Source organism: Poecilia reticulata, chromosome 1 (genome assembly GCF_904066995.2).
Source record: "Poecilia reticulata chromosome 1, P_reticulata-male-v2, whole genome shotgun sequence".
In the NCBI taxonomy this organism is placed as follows: domain Eukaryota; kingdom Metazoa; phylum Chordata; class Actinopteri; order Cyprinodontiformes; family Poeciliidae; genus Poecilia; species Poecilia reticulata.
This window is the reverse complement of record NC_088830.1, coordinates 28,619,979-28,639,402: the sequence shown is the minus strand read 5'-3', so window position 1 is coordinate 28,639,402 and position 19,424 is coordinate 28,619,979. Positions and strand designations below refer to the sequence as shown.

The 19,424-nt window shown below is 38.0% G+C and overlaps 1 protein-coding gene across 10 annotated transcripts in view; it reads left to right on the top strand.

Moving 5' to 3' along the window:
- The window catches only part of tenm3 (teneurin transmembrane protein 3), a 588,369-nt gene that overhangs the window by 272,062 nt on the left and 296,883 nt on the right, over positions 1-19,424 (top strand). The window lies entirely within an intron of this gene.

Sequence of the window (19,424 nt, the reverse complement as noted above, 5' to 3'; positions counted from 1 at the left end):
CACATGAACACAATGTCTGCTGTTGATTAGTCAATTGCTTTATGCTTCAGCTTTAGCTAAAAGGTTTCTGTTTTCCTCTTTTTTGACCTTAAAAAATTCCAGACACATTCTTTTAACTCTGAATCAAATTTTCTCAACAGGGAGAAGCAAAAGCTGGAATTGCACAGGTGACATTTTGTATTCACAGCAAACCTCTGCAGACTTCCTCTTAGAAATGCTATTCTTGTTCCTGCAGGCATGTTTCTTTCCTCTCACTTTCTCTCTTGCTGACTTGCCTAATTTTTCCAACCAATAGACTATGGAAAATTTTGGGTCAGTGTGACCACTTTTATTCCTGATTCCTTCAGTTTTATCTGCTGCCATAAACATATTCAGCGATTTTACATTTTAACCACATTTTGTCCCATTTAATGAATTGGTTGACGATATCATCAAACTAAGATAATATTGTGTGGACATGAACAGATTCGGACGTAGATGTTGATCGTTCCCTGATCACATTTTAGCTGTTTAAGATTTGAATGAACTGGATTTCCTCCAGATTTAGACACACTTGACACTCAGTCATTCTGTTGCATGTGTAGCACCGCATTAGTTGCTATTCACCACCTGTCTTTATCATTTAAATGGGCGGCTTTTTAAGGATTGCCGTGATGGTGTAGAGCTCCTGGTTGTATCAGCAGGCCTTCTCTTTGCTTTTTGTAAATTATGTATCCCTTTGAACCGATTGAGTTATAATTTTCATACAATCAGAAATAATGATTGGCTAATATTGCATTTTTTAAGCCAGATACTTCCACCAGTGTATCAAAATCAGGGCAGCTGGTGACTGCCATTCCAGAATAAAGCAGCCATATTTTTAATTTCATTTGATGTGTTTTTTCCATCTTTGCCATTCTTTGGTTATAAAATATTCATGCACCATAAGGTGAAAATCGCTCTCACTGAAGCAGCAGCTTCTTTTTCTGCGCCACCAGATATCCCCATATCTGGTGGTGGGGATATTCCTTGTGGCTCCCACCATCATCCCATCATTATGTGTACAGATCTGCCTCAGAAGCAGAGAGATTTGCCAGTCTAGATGAAAATATCAGATTTTTGTGCTCTAAGAAGTTCTGCTGTTTGCAGCTTATTGTTTGCTCAGACTCAGCGGGTTGAACTCTGAACGCTTTCTGTTCAGCGATATTTTATAATCATACGCCACATATTGACAATTTGGAAACATCAATGGAATTAATGAGCTGACCTTTGTTTTGTTAGACAAGCCTTAAAACATTTTAATAGTATGTCTAGAAATGTCTCTGAATTTAAAGGAATTATAATTGCAAATATTCTAATTTCTTGCCGAGATAAGTAGTGTGTCTGGTTTTCTGTTTATCTGCCAACTATACGCCTCATAACAAAAGGTCAAATAGCTTTACATTTTACTGCAAAGCAGCAAGTTATAATATAAACAGTATTTTCATCTTTTACTCTCTTTCTCATCACCTTCTTTGATTCTGGCCCAAATTTTTATTGGCACTTTGTTTGTTATAAGGGACGTTTTATTTAGATCCTGTAAATAAAAAAAGAAAAGAAAAGATTTAGTGTTCTTTTTTGAAATTGTCGAAAAGCAGCATTAATATTTTAAGGATTGTAAATGTCAGCAATGAATTCCTGCTTCCAGCCAAGGAGATGGGTTTTATTGGAAGAATCCCAGAGGTGCGACAGAACGGGAATGCAAAAAACCGTCCGTATCCCAGATTGTTGGGCAGAGTTGAGATTCCAGGCAGAAATAACAAGGCTGTTTCTTGCAGCACATTACAAAAAAGGATGAATATTTTCTTATATTTTCCAAAGGGATTATAGCCCTTTGCAGAATGAAGTAAAATATTTTCATTCAAGGTAGTAAAAGGGTAATCCTGGCCTCCAAGACAAACATCCAACCAAAAATTACAAGACTTTAAAAGACCACCCAAAGATTCAGTCATATGCAGTTTTTTAGTGACGTCCAAATCAGGTCCAGCAGTTTTGTTTTGTTTAAGAGAAGGACGGATGGAATAATACTAGGGCTGAAATGATTCCTCGAGTGATTCGAGTACCTCGATTATTAAAATTCCTCGAGGAAAATTGACCTGCCTCGAAGCTTCGTTAATTTATGTTTTATCATTTAGCGCACCATGTTTCAGCCGGAACATTATTTGCGTTGCGCGGAGCTCTGACTTCCGCCTCTGAGTTGTTGACGGAAGCTACGTGTTAGCGTCATAATGTCCAATCTTCAAGTTCGGCCCGCGGGGATTTTACTGATTGGTGATAATTCCGGGTTTTCATCGTTTTTGTGGGACCAATAAACATCCTTAAAATGACCGGCGCGATGCCGGGAGTTTGGCAGCCTTTCTGCTCCGGAGCTGCTGGTTGAACGGCGGGAAGAAGCTGAGGAGGATTTATACAGGTGAGCGGAGAGACTGAACACGGCGGGCGGCTGAGGGTTGATGCTTACAGGGTAAGAGCAGCTTTACGGACGAACCGCACAATAAACTTATACCATCCCGGTCTGAACAAACGGGAGGCGGAACATGGCGGGTAGATGAGTTTCTGAACGGAGGAGCCGTAAATATCCCGTATTGCTCCCCCGGTCTACAAAAAAGTAACTGGTAGGGAAGCTCAAATGTGGAAAAAATAGACTGATGTTGATATCCGATAGTAACACTGGTGTTATGGAAGATTTACCAATATTTTATTTCATAATTGTTTTTATCCGATTACTCGATTAATCGTAAGAAAAATCTATAGATTACTCGATTACTAAAATAATCGTTTACAACAGCCCTAAATAATACCAAGATCAGGTCATTTCTGCTTCCGTTTTTCACCAGCCTGTAAGTTTGAGCAGTTGATAACGGAGATGTACATCAGAGACAGGGGGTGTGGGTTAAATCTCTTAGGAATCGCCATGGTTACGCTGAACTGATGTGGATTTTTGAAACTCTTTTGAACCTTTTGGGTTGGAAAATCAAGGGCGACTCGCATCCAACAGTTCAATAATCAATGTGCAATAACACTCCTTCACAGTGAGGCGTGGACGTTGCATCACCTGGTGCTCTGGTCGTCACTGCAGTCTCTCTGTTTCTCTCTTGTTGCTCTGTGTACTAATACACACTGAGACCATTCAAGTCAAGTATGTTTATATTGTCCAAGAAGCTTTGCTGCATCCTGTTCGTTTCTGAAGATTTCTGTTCCACCACTGTAGGCATGTCAGATTTTCTGATATCAGTTGAGGGGAGTAAGACACACAAAGTGTATTTCACTCTTCTCACATACAGCTGCTGTCTTTACAGCAGGAAGCAAAATGTCAGATTTATTTGTTTAGTTTTCATAGAATAAAATTACACAAAAGTCTCTCTCTCTTTCTATATATCTATATATATATGTTGTCAGTTGCTATTATTATTATTATTATAAAGTGTACTTTAGTAGAAAATATAGCAAAAAGCTGTGGTAAATTAAATGATAATTAATTCTATTTCAAAATAACAATGACTGTCTTGAACAGGTTATATGTTTTAGAGGAACCATCCACAGATCCCACACTGTCATTATTCACTGAACAAGTGAAACGTGAAGCCAAGATGAAAAGGCTTGTGTGGAAAAAAACTCAATACAACTTGATGATGTAACAGGTTGCACAACCAAGGATGAGCTTTCAAAGGAAGAACGGGAACTTTAGTTTTACCACAACTACATGGCAATTTTTTTGATCATATCTTCAGTGGAGAAAACTAAAAACGCTCGTAGAACCTAAATAGACATAAATCTGAAGGAAAGAGCAGAAGATGATGAAGGGAGAGTTTACCTTCCTTCTGCTTTCGTTACTTTCAGGTGATCTGCAGGCTTAAAGCATTCGGCTTGTTCCTGACTGTCAGTCACTGAACTTCCACTGAAATGGAAGTATTATAAACTAAAATTGTTTGTACAGTAAAACAACGCAAAGTAGTGCATAATTAAAAGATAAGTATAATTTTTTTTTACAGATGAAGCTGTAGAAAGTTCATATTGTCAAATTGCCTTTTTCTGCAGTTCCAGCTGCCAGTTTTTTGTGTGTGTGTGTCTCCAAACATTTTTTTGAAAAACTACATGTAACCAGCAATTTTCAACTCTTACCAAATTTTTAAATTAGATTTAATCCGATTAAATTTATTACTTTAACTTAGCCATGACACTTTAACCCTTTAACTGTTGTGAGGACACCGGTGTCCTCCTGGTTTCATTATCTTTGGGTTTGACAGCTAAGGGATTAATCTAAAAAAAAAAAAAGCTGTTTTATCTCAAAGTATATGCTTAGGGTCATTGTCCTGCTGGAAGGTCAACCTCAGCCCCAGTCTCAAGTCTTTTACAGCCTCTAAAGCGGGTCTTACTCTGTGTGATTATCAGCTGTCACAATAAATATCAAGCAGTGTCAGAAATATTCTGGAAGAATCATGCAGTGTGACTGCTGCTGTGGCATATGAGTGATTTTTACCCCTGTTTTTTTCCAGCCTTGAGCTCCTGTACATCTGTCTCCAGTCCCTTTTTAGAGTGTGGCTCTAATAAAACATGCATTATTAACACAAAAACCCTATTGCTGGACTGATATCTCTGTTGTTCCAACCTGATACAGTAATAAACAGTTGAGTCTGGCATTTTATATTTTGCAGTGTGAATGAAATGATTAAGATTTAATGTTGTGGAGCTTGCACCGCATGTCCTGGGCTTCAGAGCTTTTCTTGACCTGTATTTGTTTCGTTCAGATTGATTGCGACCAGTTGTTCCGTCTTTGCTAAAGAAAAGCTTCCTGTCATCATAAGGATGCCAACACCATGTTTCCTATTGGGATCATGTTTCCTGTTGGGATGCTACTAGCCTGGTTCACAGTGTTTTTGTTTTTCTATGCAGGCAAGCAAAGGTTAAGCTGGAGTTTCATCTGATTAGAGCAATTTCTTCCTACATGATCAGGACTTCTTATGCCTTTCCTTTGACAAAGGTGACGTCCTTCTAACTTTTGTCAACCATTTGACAAATGGGTTTCAGGTCAGATTTTTGTAGAACATGAGTCAACAGACTCTCTGCCTTCAGCTGAGGATTTCTGCAGCTCCTCCAGAGTAACCACTGGGCCTTTTGGCTTAAACGTCTCTGTTTAGGTGCACTGCAGTGTTTCAGTATGTTTGCGGTTATGCCATAATCTGTCCACCTCCAAATTCTGCATTAAGCAGAGCTCTGTGAGATGTTGAGATGTTGGAATATTGTTTTAGATACCTAACCCTATTTTTTTAAACGTTTCTGCAACTTTTCCCCTGCTGTGACCTTTGGCCTCTGCTTTTTTTTCCCACTAATGTTCCCTTTATATGAAATTTGAAGGCCCTCAATTATATTAGTGGAAGAAAGAATAAAAGGGGACTCAATTCAGGTCACACTTATTTTCTTTTAGTAGAAAAAAAACTAAAAGAAAAAACATTTATCCACTGCATCTATTCCATAAAAGTCTAATAAAATAGTTTGATGATTTTTTTGGTTACACCAAAACATTTACACTTTGTTTGCAATGTGACAAAATGTGAAAACATTGAACACTTTTAAAAGGCCCTGAAAATAAAAGGCTACTTTTCTGCTTTAAGCCGTATCTGAAGCAGTGCAACCATGTTTACAGCCAGAAAATATTTCCCAATAGCTTTCTGAGTGATTAAAAAGCTTCCATGTTTAAAGGAGATCAATTAACATCAATTAGTTTCCATTTAAATCAAGGTGTTTGTTGTTGCTTTAAATCATTAAAGTGGTGTATTTTACATGCAGTTTGTCTGAACAGACGGCAGCAACAAAGGTTGACGTTTTGGAAAAGCTGCATCTTATATGCACACGGATGGGCAGAAATGATAGTGGGTGCAGTGGGATAACTTTATCTCAGCATGGCGGTGAGTTGCAAGAGAGTGAAATGCCTGGGGAGAGAAGGATTATAGATTGAAAGAGGGGTGTGATGTTGAAACTGCACACTGAGAGAGGAGACACATCACCCACAAAGAGAAATCACACATGTGCAAACGCTGCTTTACTAGTTGTATTAACAAATAAATACAAATCTACCTCTTACTCTGAGACACATGCATAATTAAATACACAAGCTTTCTCTCAGAGCCCTCTTCGATCCAGGTCCCCACTGGGTCTGTATCTCTTTTAAGTCGGAGCAGAGGAGAGCGCTCCGTTGACCTGCTCTTTTGTCTCCGCTCCCTCGGCTTTGCTTCATCTTTTCTTCATTCTCATCCACTGACTTTTGTTTGACTAAATGTTGTTCCATTTGCAAACCAGTCACCGTCGCAAACACAGCCGGAATGCACAAGCGGCAGAATTTCACATCTCTTTGTTGTACTCAAATCTGGTATGTTTTTCAGCACACTTTGAACCGTACGTTCCTGCTTGTGGAGGACATTTTGTGAAATCTGTGTTAGTGTGTGATGGAGAACAGATAACCTGCACGGTGCAGTGGGCACATATGTGTTTAATCAAGACTAATTATTTTATCAATGAACTCTGGTTAGATAAAGGTGTTTTGGGTTCTTTGTGGATAAATATCTGTTTATCTCAAGGAGATTTTCGAAAACGTGTAAATGTAGAAACTCCAGCATTAAACCTTAAATCTAAATCAAGACTATTTTTAATCTATTTTTTAACCAGTTTTCCAAAGTCTTTCTTCTGAAGACTCCACTCTGGAGCCGTGCTTACATACAAGCAGCGCATTAAACACAAGTTCCACTTATGTAGAATGCTGCACCGTGTCTCTGAGATTAATACATTTGCATAGATCGACTGTATTTACAGCTGCAGATGAATTTGAATAGTGATGAGTGTATTTTTGAGTACCAAAGCAAACTGCTGGGAAAATGGGTCAGAGTCTGAATGAGGTGCAGCAATCATAACTGTGGTAACTGGTGTAAGCAAAACAAAGAAATAGATAAATAAAATACATATGAGCATATGTACACGAGACATATTATAGATTACTGATGTTTTATTATACCATGGCATTCTATATAGTTTTATACGTCATTTTATTTTAACTTTATATTTTAATACCATTAGATGAAACTGTAATTGTACAACTTTTAAAAATGACAGGAAATTTCAAATAGTCAAGATTTAGATCTTGGTTTTGCAAACATGATTAAACAGCCAAACTAAAGACTATTTATTATTTTAGTTTAACCATTAAGAAGAACATCTTTTAAAAAATAAAAATAAAAAAAGGATCAATCCTGAATGTGCAAGGATTTTTATTTATTTTTGTTTTTTAGTAAGAAGGAAAATCTGTTTTGGTTTGTTAGATGTTTAGTTAGACTTAAATAAGCTGTGAATTCTCTACCTTTTTTTATATATAGAAAAAAAACAGTTTCAAGGATTCTTCCACTGAGAACCACATATATAAAGAAAGGCTGTATAAGGAGGTGAACTGTAATCTAGATGTAAGTAAAACTCAACCTGGAATCTTTCTGAGAGGGGCTGTTGATGCGAAAAGGTCAGAGGAGCTTTTCCTCTTCCATGCGTTTGCGCGCTGTTCTCTAATTTTGTGTGTGATCACATGCTGAGACGCCATCTTCGTCTCTTCATTTCTCCCTCTCTGTCTCACGCACTGCTCTTTTAATCAAAGAATTGTTCCCAGTAGTGTCTCAAACACTGTGGCTGGTCGAAAGGCGATGGGAATCACATCAGTGTGTTTGAGACATGGCCTTTTCTGAAGGACCCCAAGGACGCAGAAGTCACAATAAAGTCTGTTCAGTCAATGTCATTTTTTGCTTCTCTGCATCATATGTCAAACAGAATCAAAGGACAGTTATTCACATACTGGCACTCACGGTGTATTCGGTAAGAATTATTATTATTTTTTATTTTTTTGCATGCTTTTACACAGCAGTCTTTCTCTAGCATAATCACAACACGGTGCAGGTAGTACAGCCACAACCTAACAGCACACATAGACGAGCCTGCATGCAAAACCCACAGCAGTTTCCGACATGTCATCGCATCGCCAGTCCCTCTGCAATCCAGAACAATCTGAAGCGCCACTGGAAAATTCAACCCAGAATTGCTCTGTGGTTTGCCCAGCTCAATGGGAAAAAAAAATCATTTAGAAATTTTTACAAATGCTCTTTTTTGCAACAACTGACAACCAGTCTCTAAGCTCTTTGGGATTTTTAGAAAGAAAGTGTAAAACTCAGAGATTCAGCTAAAATTAGGGCCATGTCCCTTGTCAAGAATAAAACCTGAAATCCACTCAATGTAAGAAAGATAACACCATGCAGAACAACCTTTTTACTGGTTGGTGTTATTATCATGAAATGCTAGCAATAAAACACGTTTGTTATTTTACAAAGAGGAACATTTTCTAATGAAGCCGAATTTTAACCAGGAAACAAAATGGAGAACAGGAATCAGCTATCAGTTTGTTTGAACGCCACACATTTTCTCCAATCAGGCCAGCCAGTGTTGTTTTTACTAAATAGAGCATCGCTACTGCAACTCTCTGTCAGCTTCTAATATCACTGTAACCTTTCAGCAGAGCGTAATTGTCAGAGAGCAGCCTGGGAGGACCCAGAAGATGCCAGGGGGTTCACATTTCTTAGCAACTGCACCAAATCTAAACAAAGAAATAAAAAGTTGACTAAAGTTGCAGCTAACAGAGGCATACATTGTACTTACAGCATTGTAAGTAGGACTTCAGGCCAAAGTGAAATGTGTCTTCGTATTATGAGTGGTAACTCCCAAAAGTGGGTCATGCTCCCAGTTTTTGGTTGGTGCCACCATAGCAAGAGAGCAACATAATAAGCTTGAGTCCATGGGAGAAGCAAAATTTATTCAGTTTCTGTTCCAGGCTGAGATGGTTTAGAAAGCTGCCACAGTAGGAGATTTTCAAGCAGCCCCCTCCTGTGCTACTTCAAATACTGCAACCGTCAAATGGCTTGGCTTGGGATTCATTATATCACACAGGAGGATAGACCTCTATTCCTCATCGATATTCAAGTCAATTTAATCCAATTTTTCCACTGTCCTAATTCTTGTCGGCCCTTAATGATGAACTACTCCTCCTGGTTAAAGAACAAAAGAGGTCTGGAGAAAAAAAACAAATATTTTTAGGAATGTCAAGCATGCGAGATTCAATGACAAAATGTGTCTCTTGTCTGAAATGTTTTTTTTTTTTGTTTTACTTACTTATGTTTGCATACTATATTTTCAAAAATGGAAACAGTGCCATAAGCCAAATACATTAATTTTAAAATTATTGGGAAGAATATTGCAGGGCATAATGTAGGGGAGTGTGTTAATGACTTTTTAAAGTTGCAGTTAGGAATGGTTTGTCACAGAAGTTCAGAGGCCCGTTACATTTACAAGTCTTGGACAGTTTTGTCCTGTTTGGTTTTAATGTTAAAATTCGGTTTGCTCTTGTCTGAGCTGTGACTGAAAGCTGGGGTCAAACTTATTGTGTCTGGATCACTTGCTTAAGTGATAAGTACACTGCAGGGCACTGCACCCTCACAGTTTCTGTTCACCCTGGACACATCAGGTGTCCACAACAATTTGGAGTCCTGTCATCTGTATAAATACTCCGATGAGCATGTTTGTAGGTGGTGACAGTGCTAGGTGGGAAACTGAGATCAAGAAATGGGCGGACAATGTTGTTGCAAGAGACGGCTTGATCAAGAGTAAGGAGCTGGTTGTTTTTAGGAAGGGAACATGTCAATCAAGATTACCATTTCCAGAAACGGGATGACATTTTGGGGTCTACACAGACAAATAATACTGGAAAGAGAGTGCCTGAAACATGGAACAGCTCTTTTAATCATCATACAGTGGCTTAATGTACCAGTAAAAGAAAAGTTTGGCAATTATTTTTTTCCTGTTGCAGATTTTTTTTAACCAGATTTATTCCAGAAGACCTACAGACAGAAATTGAGAACTTAAGGAAAGACAGCATGATTTTTTGTGAACAGAAACGGGATCATGTTCTTCAAGTTGCAAAACAATCAGAATAAAATGTACTTATTTTTACTGTTTGATACAATAGTAACCAAAAGATATCTAATGTCTACCACATTGCATCTGTAAAAGACAGAAATCATTTTTTTTTTTAACCTTAACATATTTAAGGTTTAATTTCACTGTCGTTTTTTAGGACAGTGAAATATCAAGTTGTTTGAATTTGATTAATAAATAAATACCCGTTTTTAAGGATCAGTACAGATCTTTATGTAATAGTTGTGAACCTGACAGCAATGACAGCTCAAAAACTTTAAAAACAATTTAGAGCATAGAAAAAAGAAGTAAAAGCAATTCTGCGACTCCACAGAATTCCCACAACTTAAGTTTACATTTGAAATGATTAGTACTCATAAATATTACTTCCTAATTTACCAGTGTTGACGTTGCAAAAAGGCCCTAAATGTAAAGAATATTTTATCACTATAATTGTGTGACTCATATCCAAGATCCTTTTCACGTCAAATTACCAGCAGGATTAAAAGTCTGAACTGAGCCTAATTAAGACTGAATTTTAATTCTTTATAACTCAACCACAGAACAAAGAAATCTTTCGGGACTTCTGGTTCTACTTCTAGGAATCAAATTAGCTTATTTTCCCCTCTGTAACAGCTCTTGAAACTCAAGATAATTTTTATCCAATTTCAGCTTGATAGCTCGTTGTAATTTCAGATTATTGTTATTATTCAAAAACATGCACCACATGTTACCATATTGAAAAGTTTCAGAACCATTCTCCTTATTCCACAACGTGCTTCCAGCTGTGATCAGTGAAAGCCAAATATGTCCATTTAATCAACAGCTGTTTTCATTAGTGAGTCAGATGACATTAATATAAATTGCTTTTGAAAAAGCCGCGTGAATATTTGAAGAAAAGTGATTTTTCTTGATTCTGCAGGAGATCATGTTTTTAAATGAGCAGGTATTGATGGGTAATGTACAAAAACTGCATAACTGGCATAATGATCATGAAAATTAGTGCACCACATAGTACAATGCAGGGCATTGAACAAAACAGATAATGTGAATAATAATCTATATATAAATACTGTGCATGTGTACAAGTATATGCATGTTTGTGTGGATGTGTAAGACGATCTGTGTTCCCGCCTCATATCGTTTCTTATATAAAAGTGCTCTGTCAGCAGGACGTAGTGGGACAACTCAGCCTGCACGTGTTAGCATGAAGCCGCACACATAAAAAGTATTTGTTTTCAATTAAAAATGTCCACATATTGGGTTTCTTTTGATTGTTTCCCAGCCAGGCGTTGGTGAGCTTACTGGTATGGTTTGGTTCATTGTCATGTTGTAGATTCGTCTGGAGCATTCTCTGATACGTTGCAGAATTCACGTTAAATTCTAGGATGATGAGTTTACCAAGTCCATGTCCAAACCATGGCAGTTTTAGATCTGTATTCACACTCGGTTGAGTGTTTTCTTTGTTTTTTTATCTAAAATGCTGCATTTAGTTTAAGCCAAACTTGTCTTCTGTCCCAGCGTCCAGATATTAGACTCATCTGTCCAAAGTCCAGATCTCTTCTAAAATGTATTCTAGCTTTCTTAGAGTATTTATCAAACTAAAGGTTTCCTCCTTGGACCAATGAAACTTAAACCAGTCCAGTCTCTTTCTGACTATGTAAGCCTGTGTTTTCATATCCATCATAGACTTCTGTAAGTTCAGCTATTACATTTTAGGCCATTTGGAGACTTCTTGTTGCGTCTTTTCGGACAGAACTTGCTAAGAGAGCCAAACCAGGGATTGGGTTGATTTTTTTTTTTTAAATACTCTCCACTTGTAGACTACTTTCTGTACAGTGCAGTGACTGATTTCAGTTTTTTTATTGACCTATTTAAGTGCCTTACAAAAGCAATAATCTGCTACAACCTCCCCTCTGAAGGCTTCGTGGAGTTCTTTGGATCTCACCATGGGGCTCACCTTCATTTCAACAGCCTGGAGCACACCACTCTAAATGTCTTAAGTTTATACTCGGCAAACATCCTTCAAAATGTTAAACAGCAACGTCCTCACCACATTCTAATTATACACCTGAAATTCTAAGTATTTCCATAATTTTTGCCTTTATAGGAAGAAATAAATGCTGAGACTTTCTCATTTCTTCTTCAGACAAACACCAGGTTGTCTGATCCCACTCAGCTCTGCGCGGACGTAGAACCAGTCGATTCAGCCTCTGCATATGGAATTTTGTGTGGTAACAAGAACGCAAAGTGGTTGAAAAAACACCTTATATAACACGTCTCTCTGTATGACCTTGAGCAAACCTGTAAATGTCATAGTGAGCTAAAACAAAGTTGTCACATCTGCATGAAATCTAAACATTTTTAGCCCTCTGGAGCTTTAATTTCTCATTTGCAGCAAATGAAATGTGCACAATCTCTGTCTAATGCAAGTAATACACCAAATACTGACAACTACGTCACAGAAACCCGTTTTAAAAAGTCTAAATGCTGAAACTCAGCTCAAGGTGAACTTTTCACCTGCGTGACCCTGCTCTTCTACATTTGGACATATTGCTTGTCCTGGGCATATGATACCATTTGCAACCACTGCAAACTGATACTATTAACCCTGATACGACTCAGTACATCTGCTACTAATTACAGAGCGCCTCTAACAGACACTTCATGTTAAAAACATTTCAGTCAACAAAGCACCATTTCAAGATGTATAAGTTTGTCTTATTCAAGTGATTTCTTTGATTTTTTTTCACTCTAGATGTTTTCTATTTAATTCAGGATGCATTTATTCTTAATTTAAGGATGTCATTTATTATCCCTGGCTTTAAGTGTGATCAAGCATCAGCTGTTGTTCATAGGTAATCTTTACTTTGACTGATCAAAGACAGAAGTGAATTTTATTCTGTCTTTTCCCTTTGCAGATACCACAATAAAGACCCATATTACCTTTTTTGTTGGTATTAATTACCCCTAAAATCCATGGCTCCAGTCTTAACCACAGAAGATGCTTTTCATATCCTCTGATATCTGATTCATACACCTGAGCTAAAATCAATGCCAAGTCTACAATAAATAGCTGTGTATGTGCCATGTCTCACAGCACCTTACACATAATCAATATTGCTATGGTGATTTTCAGAACCGTCATCATTAAAACAAGCAGTTCAGGACGCAAACTTGTTGAGCTTTTCCGACAGCTCTCTTTGCATCCTGAAGCCAGGCGTTGCTTCTGAGTGGAACGCTTGTTTTGCTGAGAAAAAGAACGAACGACGTCTGGATGCTGATTTTAGTCTGGATGTTTGGAATCCTACACCTCAGTCCCTGAACTGCAGAAACTCTCACAGACTCGGTCAAGAAAGCACATTTTAGATCCCCTCCAGGCAAGTACAGAAAGGTTCATCTGGCATTTAACATGCACCGAATCCATCGGTAAAGTGATCTGCTATAGGGAATTTGTGCATTATGTGTGTAGGTATTCTTGTACAACGGTGTAAGGGAAACAGGGCTGACATAGCACCTTTCCTGAGGGCTTCCAAATGTATTTTATAACTGCATGTGTCTCAGCTCTTCTGTGTGTGGAACATTCCTTTAAGGCACCTGAGCACTTAGGCTTGACACCGTACCGTCTGAGTGTGTGCTCTCTTTCAGCAGACAGACAAGTGTTTCTACCTCAAATTCTTCCTGCTGGAAGTTAAACTTTTGGCTTGACTTCTCCTAAACTGTGATCCGACAGGCAGACATCCAGGCTGTTTCATATGTTTATATAAAGGGTATTGATAGAAAGTAATGTTTCTGTTTGTTGTTGCCAGAAAGGCCTGCCGTTTGGCTTATTTGATCAGAACAATGTTAGAAAAATAACAATTAAAGGCAAGTGCAGCGTGGTGGGGGTCTGTGCTATATTCTATGTCAGGGACCCCCATGTCCAGGACTCAAGTCCAGTCCTGCAACTTTTAGATGCATCTCTGCTCCAAAATGTCTGAATTCTTTCACCAGCATGCATTCAGCTGGTAATCCTCGTTACCAGCCTCGTTACAGGCTGGTAACGAGGATTTTATTTGATCCAGGTGTGTTTGAGTAGAGACACATCTAAAAGTTGCAGGATGGTAGCCCTTGAGGACTGGACTTGTGGGCCCCTGTATTATATAGAGCGCTTTAAATCAGTTGGCTCCCCTGGTAAAGACGTGCATGTGAAAGACCCAAATGAACCTGGCAGGAGAAAGATTTTAGTCCAGCTTTTATACATCCAAATGTCACAATTTTTAATTTGTTTTGCTATTTTGTTGCAGTCTTATGACAATGTGACATCCACATTCCATGCACATGATTCACACACCTCTAAGTATAACATAGAGTCTACAGAACCTGAAAACACTGATAGGCTTCTGGATTGTTCTGCCATAGAAAACCAATGGAACCATTTAATGAACTGGAATACCAACATGTCTAACGTGGGATGCCTCGTTAAAAATGTACAAAAAAGTATCTGTCTTAAATGTATCAGAAGGATATAATGTAGTGCTTTCAATGTCTATTGGCACTGTTGATTAATGTGTTTGTTCAGTGTAAAGAACAAATATCACTGCAAGAATTAACAGTTTTTTTAGTTTTTTTTAGAAAATGCCACATCTGTGACATACCTGACAGTTCTGGTGCATGTAAAGTATCTGCCTTTTTTCTACTTCACACTTTCTAAAGTTAAAGTTAAACTTTCCCAAAATTAATCAGTGACTTTCTTTTCCCCTGGGGTATAAACATGGCATGACATAGAGGTCCCTTCTCTTAGCCCCCTTTTCACTAGGGTGGTTCGAAGACCTCTATTTATCTTGCCACCATGCACAGTGAGCATGATGGGAGGTAAAAATGTGTCCAGAGCTCACTGTTAGAGAACCACAGCAAAGTTTGGACTCGCATAGTCTCCATAGCAACCATTAAAGGCTATCTACATTCCAACCATTTGTTAGGGAGACATGTCAGGAAAAATACTTTTTAAACTAAATTAAGGCTGTAAATGTAGAAAAACACTTTATATCCATTTGTGATTCTAGGTTTTACTGCTTTTTCAAAGACCTTGGGAATCTTATTAGAATGCACAACAAGACATGAACTCCTAAAAATATAGTTTGACTCTTCAAAACATATACAAGAAAAAAACATCAGAGAGAACCCCAGAGTCTGAGTGAAGAAGAGAGGAACGGTCAAAAATCTCTCTTTCATATGCTCCAACTTTATAAAATGTTATAGGAGAAGAATGCGTGCACTCCTATTGGTAAGAGGGTCATATAAAGTATTTGCAGTACAAGAACTAATAGTTGCAGAGGAGAAATTGATTAAAAATAATTATTTATAACCGTGGGATTCTTTTTCACAGTGGATAAATGAATCGACAGGCTGGAAGATTATCAGCTTGAAAATGTGAAACTGAACTCCAGTAAATAACTGGGGGGAAAAAAATATGACTTTTTTTTTTTTAACCAAATTTATTCACCTATATCTGCATTGTTGAAATGAGCAACAATGCTGCAGAGGAATGCCAGGAGTGCATTTTTGTTGTGATTATTGATTCGATTTTCTATTCCTTTAAAAAAGTTTGAACGACTGAAACTTGAGGTTCCATAAGTGACACTTTTACAAAACTCCCTTTTTTCTTTGTAGTCAGCATTGTTAGTTAATCCACCCAATCCTTTGTCTGAATTTTAACTCTTAACTCGCACATATAGAATAAAAACCACAAAGACACACGCAGACTCCCAGAGAAGGGTTTTGCTTGAATACACACCTGTCCTTGTGCTCTATGCTACAAAGCACACCATCTGACCACAGGCCATGCCATGAGTGCATGTTGTGTGTGTGTGTGCGTGAGTGTGTGTGTGTCAAAATGTCTCTTGAGTATTCATACACAGACAGCTCCTCTCTGGCCAAAAGTCCTGACAATAGCCTTCTCCTCTGCCTGTCCTTCGGTTTGTTTGTTTTTTGTCGCTGTTTTATTATTCTGTTTTCAGTTTTTCATTCACACTTTCTTGATAGCTTGCCTTGATTTTTTTCCCCCCGTTTTTTCTTACTTTAACTCTTTTATCTTTCTTTGCCTTAAGTTTTCTTTCTTTTGACCCAAAGGATGAATAAATTTGCATGATTTTCCTTAGAGAATGTCCCTAGATGAAGAGTGTCATTGTGTCAGCAAGACTGTCTGTGGCGTGTCAGTGGGAGCCTCAGTGTTGGCATGGGCAAACGTGTGTGCATGGATAAGGGAATGCAAGCAAGCCTACGATGTATCCTCTTTATATATATATATATATATATATATATATATATATATATATATATATATATATATATATATATATATATATATAGTATTAATGCATTCAGAATAGAAAGCCACATTTTTATGTAGGTATTTGGAGCATTTCCTGAGTATTTATGTGAGCTATTCATAAAAACTAGAGACTGTAATTCCTCCCAAAGGTGGATCAACAATCTTTGAACAGGTTTGTCCATTCTCCTTTGCAGTTCTTCTCAACCTTCTTCAAATTGAATGAAGGCATCTGTGGGGCCATTTTCAGATCTCTCCAGAGATCATTAATCCGATTCAAGTCTGGACTCTGGCTCGGTCCTTCCAGGTTGTTCACAGAGCGCATAGCCAAGTCTTTGAGATCTTGGCCATGTGCTTTGTGTTGTTGTCCTAGAGGAAAAACTTCCAGCCGCCCTCAGTCTGAGGTCAAAAACGCTCTGGAGGATTTCTCTATAAAATGATACATTCATCTTTCCCTCTATCCTGACCGGTCAGCCAATTTCCTCTGCTGTAAAACATCCCTATTGCATGATGCTGCCACCACCGTGCTACCTTCATTCGTGTTCTGTTTTTAGTGGTTGTTACTAATATCCAATGTAGATTTCATGTAGATGTTTCAAATATATTTACTGAGGAAAACATTGACATGTTCAAGACAATATATACAGTAAAACCGAAAAATATGAATGCAATAGGATCCACATTTTTCCAAATACGAATATTTAGGCTTCAGACCCACATGTGATTCTTTGGCCCCTCCACTGCGAGTCTCTTAAAACCAAATAAGAATTATTTTCAATTACAAAAAAAAATAGGAAAGATAGAAGTTTATTTGATGTACAAAATGACATAATTAGATTAGATTACTTTGGGAGATGTCAACATATCTTTCAAAAGAACTATTTAAAAATAAGTGTTTACTGTGGTCTACATATGTGGTCATATTATGTGCATGTGTGCCCGTTGTAATTGTGATTAGTTAATGGTGATCCAGCATTCCCATTCTCTCTTTTTCTTGTTCCGTATAACTTAATGAGGACAAGCAAAACAAATAAAAGTTGGACATGCACTCAGCTCTGTTTATTGCACAGATTTTTTTAGAAGTATATATAAATTACCCTTACAAATACACATGTAGATTGTTATATTGGTAATAAAAGAAAATAATTCAGTGAAGCGTCATAATATAGTATGCATCTATTGCTCTCCTTCCTGCTTTCTCTAAGAAAGCTTTCAGCTTTTGTAACAACTTATTAAATGCATGCAATAATAATTGCTTATTCTTCTTACAGGTGTGAGAGAATTTGTGAAAATAATGCAAAGATGTTTTGTGTTAAATTTTGCCCAGGGGTTGGTTGAGCTGGTTGTTTAAAGGAGCTTTAAGGAGGCTGCAAACTGTTTATTTTGCCAGATTCTTCATAGTATAGAGGAAAACCAATGTGAGGCTGCAGAGAAGAACTGAACTTGTTCAGGAGAGGGGGTGGATTCATGTGACAGCATTTGCAGTGATTTGGACACCTTCCTCTTCTGCCATGGTGCAGAGAGAGCTGAGCAAAGGGTGAACCTTTCTCTTTTTTTTTTACCAGGCAATGTGTGTTCTAGATCTAACCCTCACCTGTCATGAGAATGTGGGGAAAAAATGAGCGGTGGGAAAAAATGAGATCGCAAATAGAGACAGTTGAGATGAGCTTCCTCTGTAAAGTGACTGGACAAACCCTTGATGTAAAGGTGAGGAGGTGGAGTGATCTTTTTTTTTTAATAATGGGTTCCAGGCGCCTTAGTAGACCCAGTATTCATTTGAATGATGATAACTCACTACTGGCTCTGGACTTTATCGGATTGTCCCCAAATGAGAAAGTATTTGGCTACTTTTACCTAATGGATGGATGAAACTTTTTTCCACCTGAGATTTAGCTTAGGTAACATTATACATAGTAAACTTCCCTGTTTATGTTCTAACAAAGCATAAGGGATGGAAACGTGTTTATTAAAACATTCTGTGTATTGCTTTTTTTTTCTTCTTTTTTTGATCTCATTGAATTTGTCTCTTTGCTAATTTTACTGTCTGACTTCATAGCCAAGCATTTCCTTTTGTCACATTCCACTTCTGTTTCATATGCACAGAAAGCCATTTTTGCTCTTGCACTTTAACTTTTGTAGATCGTTTTATTTGTCTATGTTGTGAAGTATTTTCATGAGTTATGGAGATAGTCAGAAAAATGCTTAAATCTCTCCATCCATTCATCCATCCATCCATCCATCCATGTGCATATCCAAAATCGAGTTGCAGGGGTAACGGGTCCAGGAGGGAAACCCAGATAACGCTCCCAGCAGAGCCGCTCTACTTCACTACGCCACAGCGGAGCAGCACCCGATTTGATGCAAACACTGAGATACTTGTGGCAGAAACTGCACTGCAACCTTGAAGGAGCAGTACTCCTTTTTCTGGTTGAGAATAACGGCCTCAGACTCAGGGGTCAGTCTGAATTAAAGGCGTCTCATCTGATTTCACTGGAATTTTTTTGAGCCGTTCTTAAAAACATTCGACATGTTTGTATCAATTTGTGTCATTGCTTTTAAACTGTTTTGTAATTTGTTTTAATTTGTTTTACTTTTGTGTGTCCAGATTTCTGCCCAGATCCCTTGTGAAAATAAAATCTGGATCTTAATGGGGTTTTATTGGGGTAAATAAAGGACAGAAAGAAAAAGGGGAACTGATTTCCAATCTGACCACTTCACACCTGGCTGCGAACCACACCAGTGCCTGCCGAAGGTCATAGCATGAAGATGCCAACAGAACCGCATCTTACACTCACAAAACAAAGGTCCTCATCTTCAGAACTATACTGCTACTGGCCATAAACACCACAATCAGAGTTGTGGAAAGAGGACAGACCTGGTCAAACACAAACTTGAAACAAACTCTCCTGGGCACAACTTTTACTTTTTTTGGACAGCAACAAGATATCCCTGTATACGGTAGAAAACTACTAGTAGAAATAAGAATCAAACTACTGTGACCCCCACGGTCTGCTGCTCCATGGACAACATTTCCACAGCCTTTAAATTCTCAGGGTGAATCTTGTTCACACCTTGCAACTTACCACTAGATAGTTATCTGTGT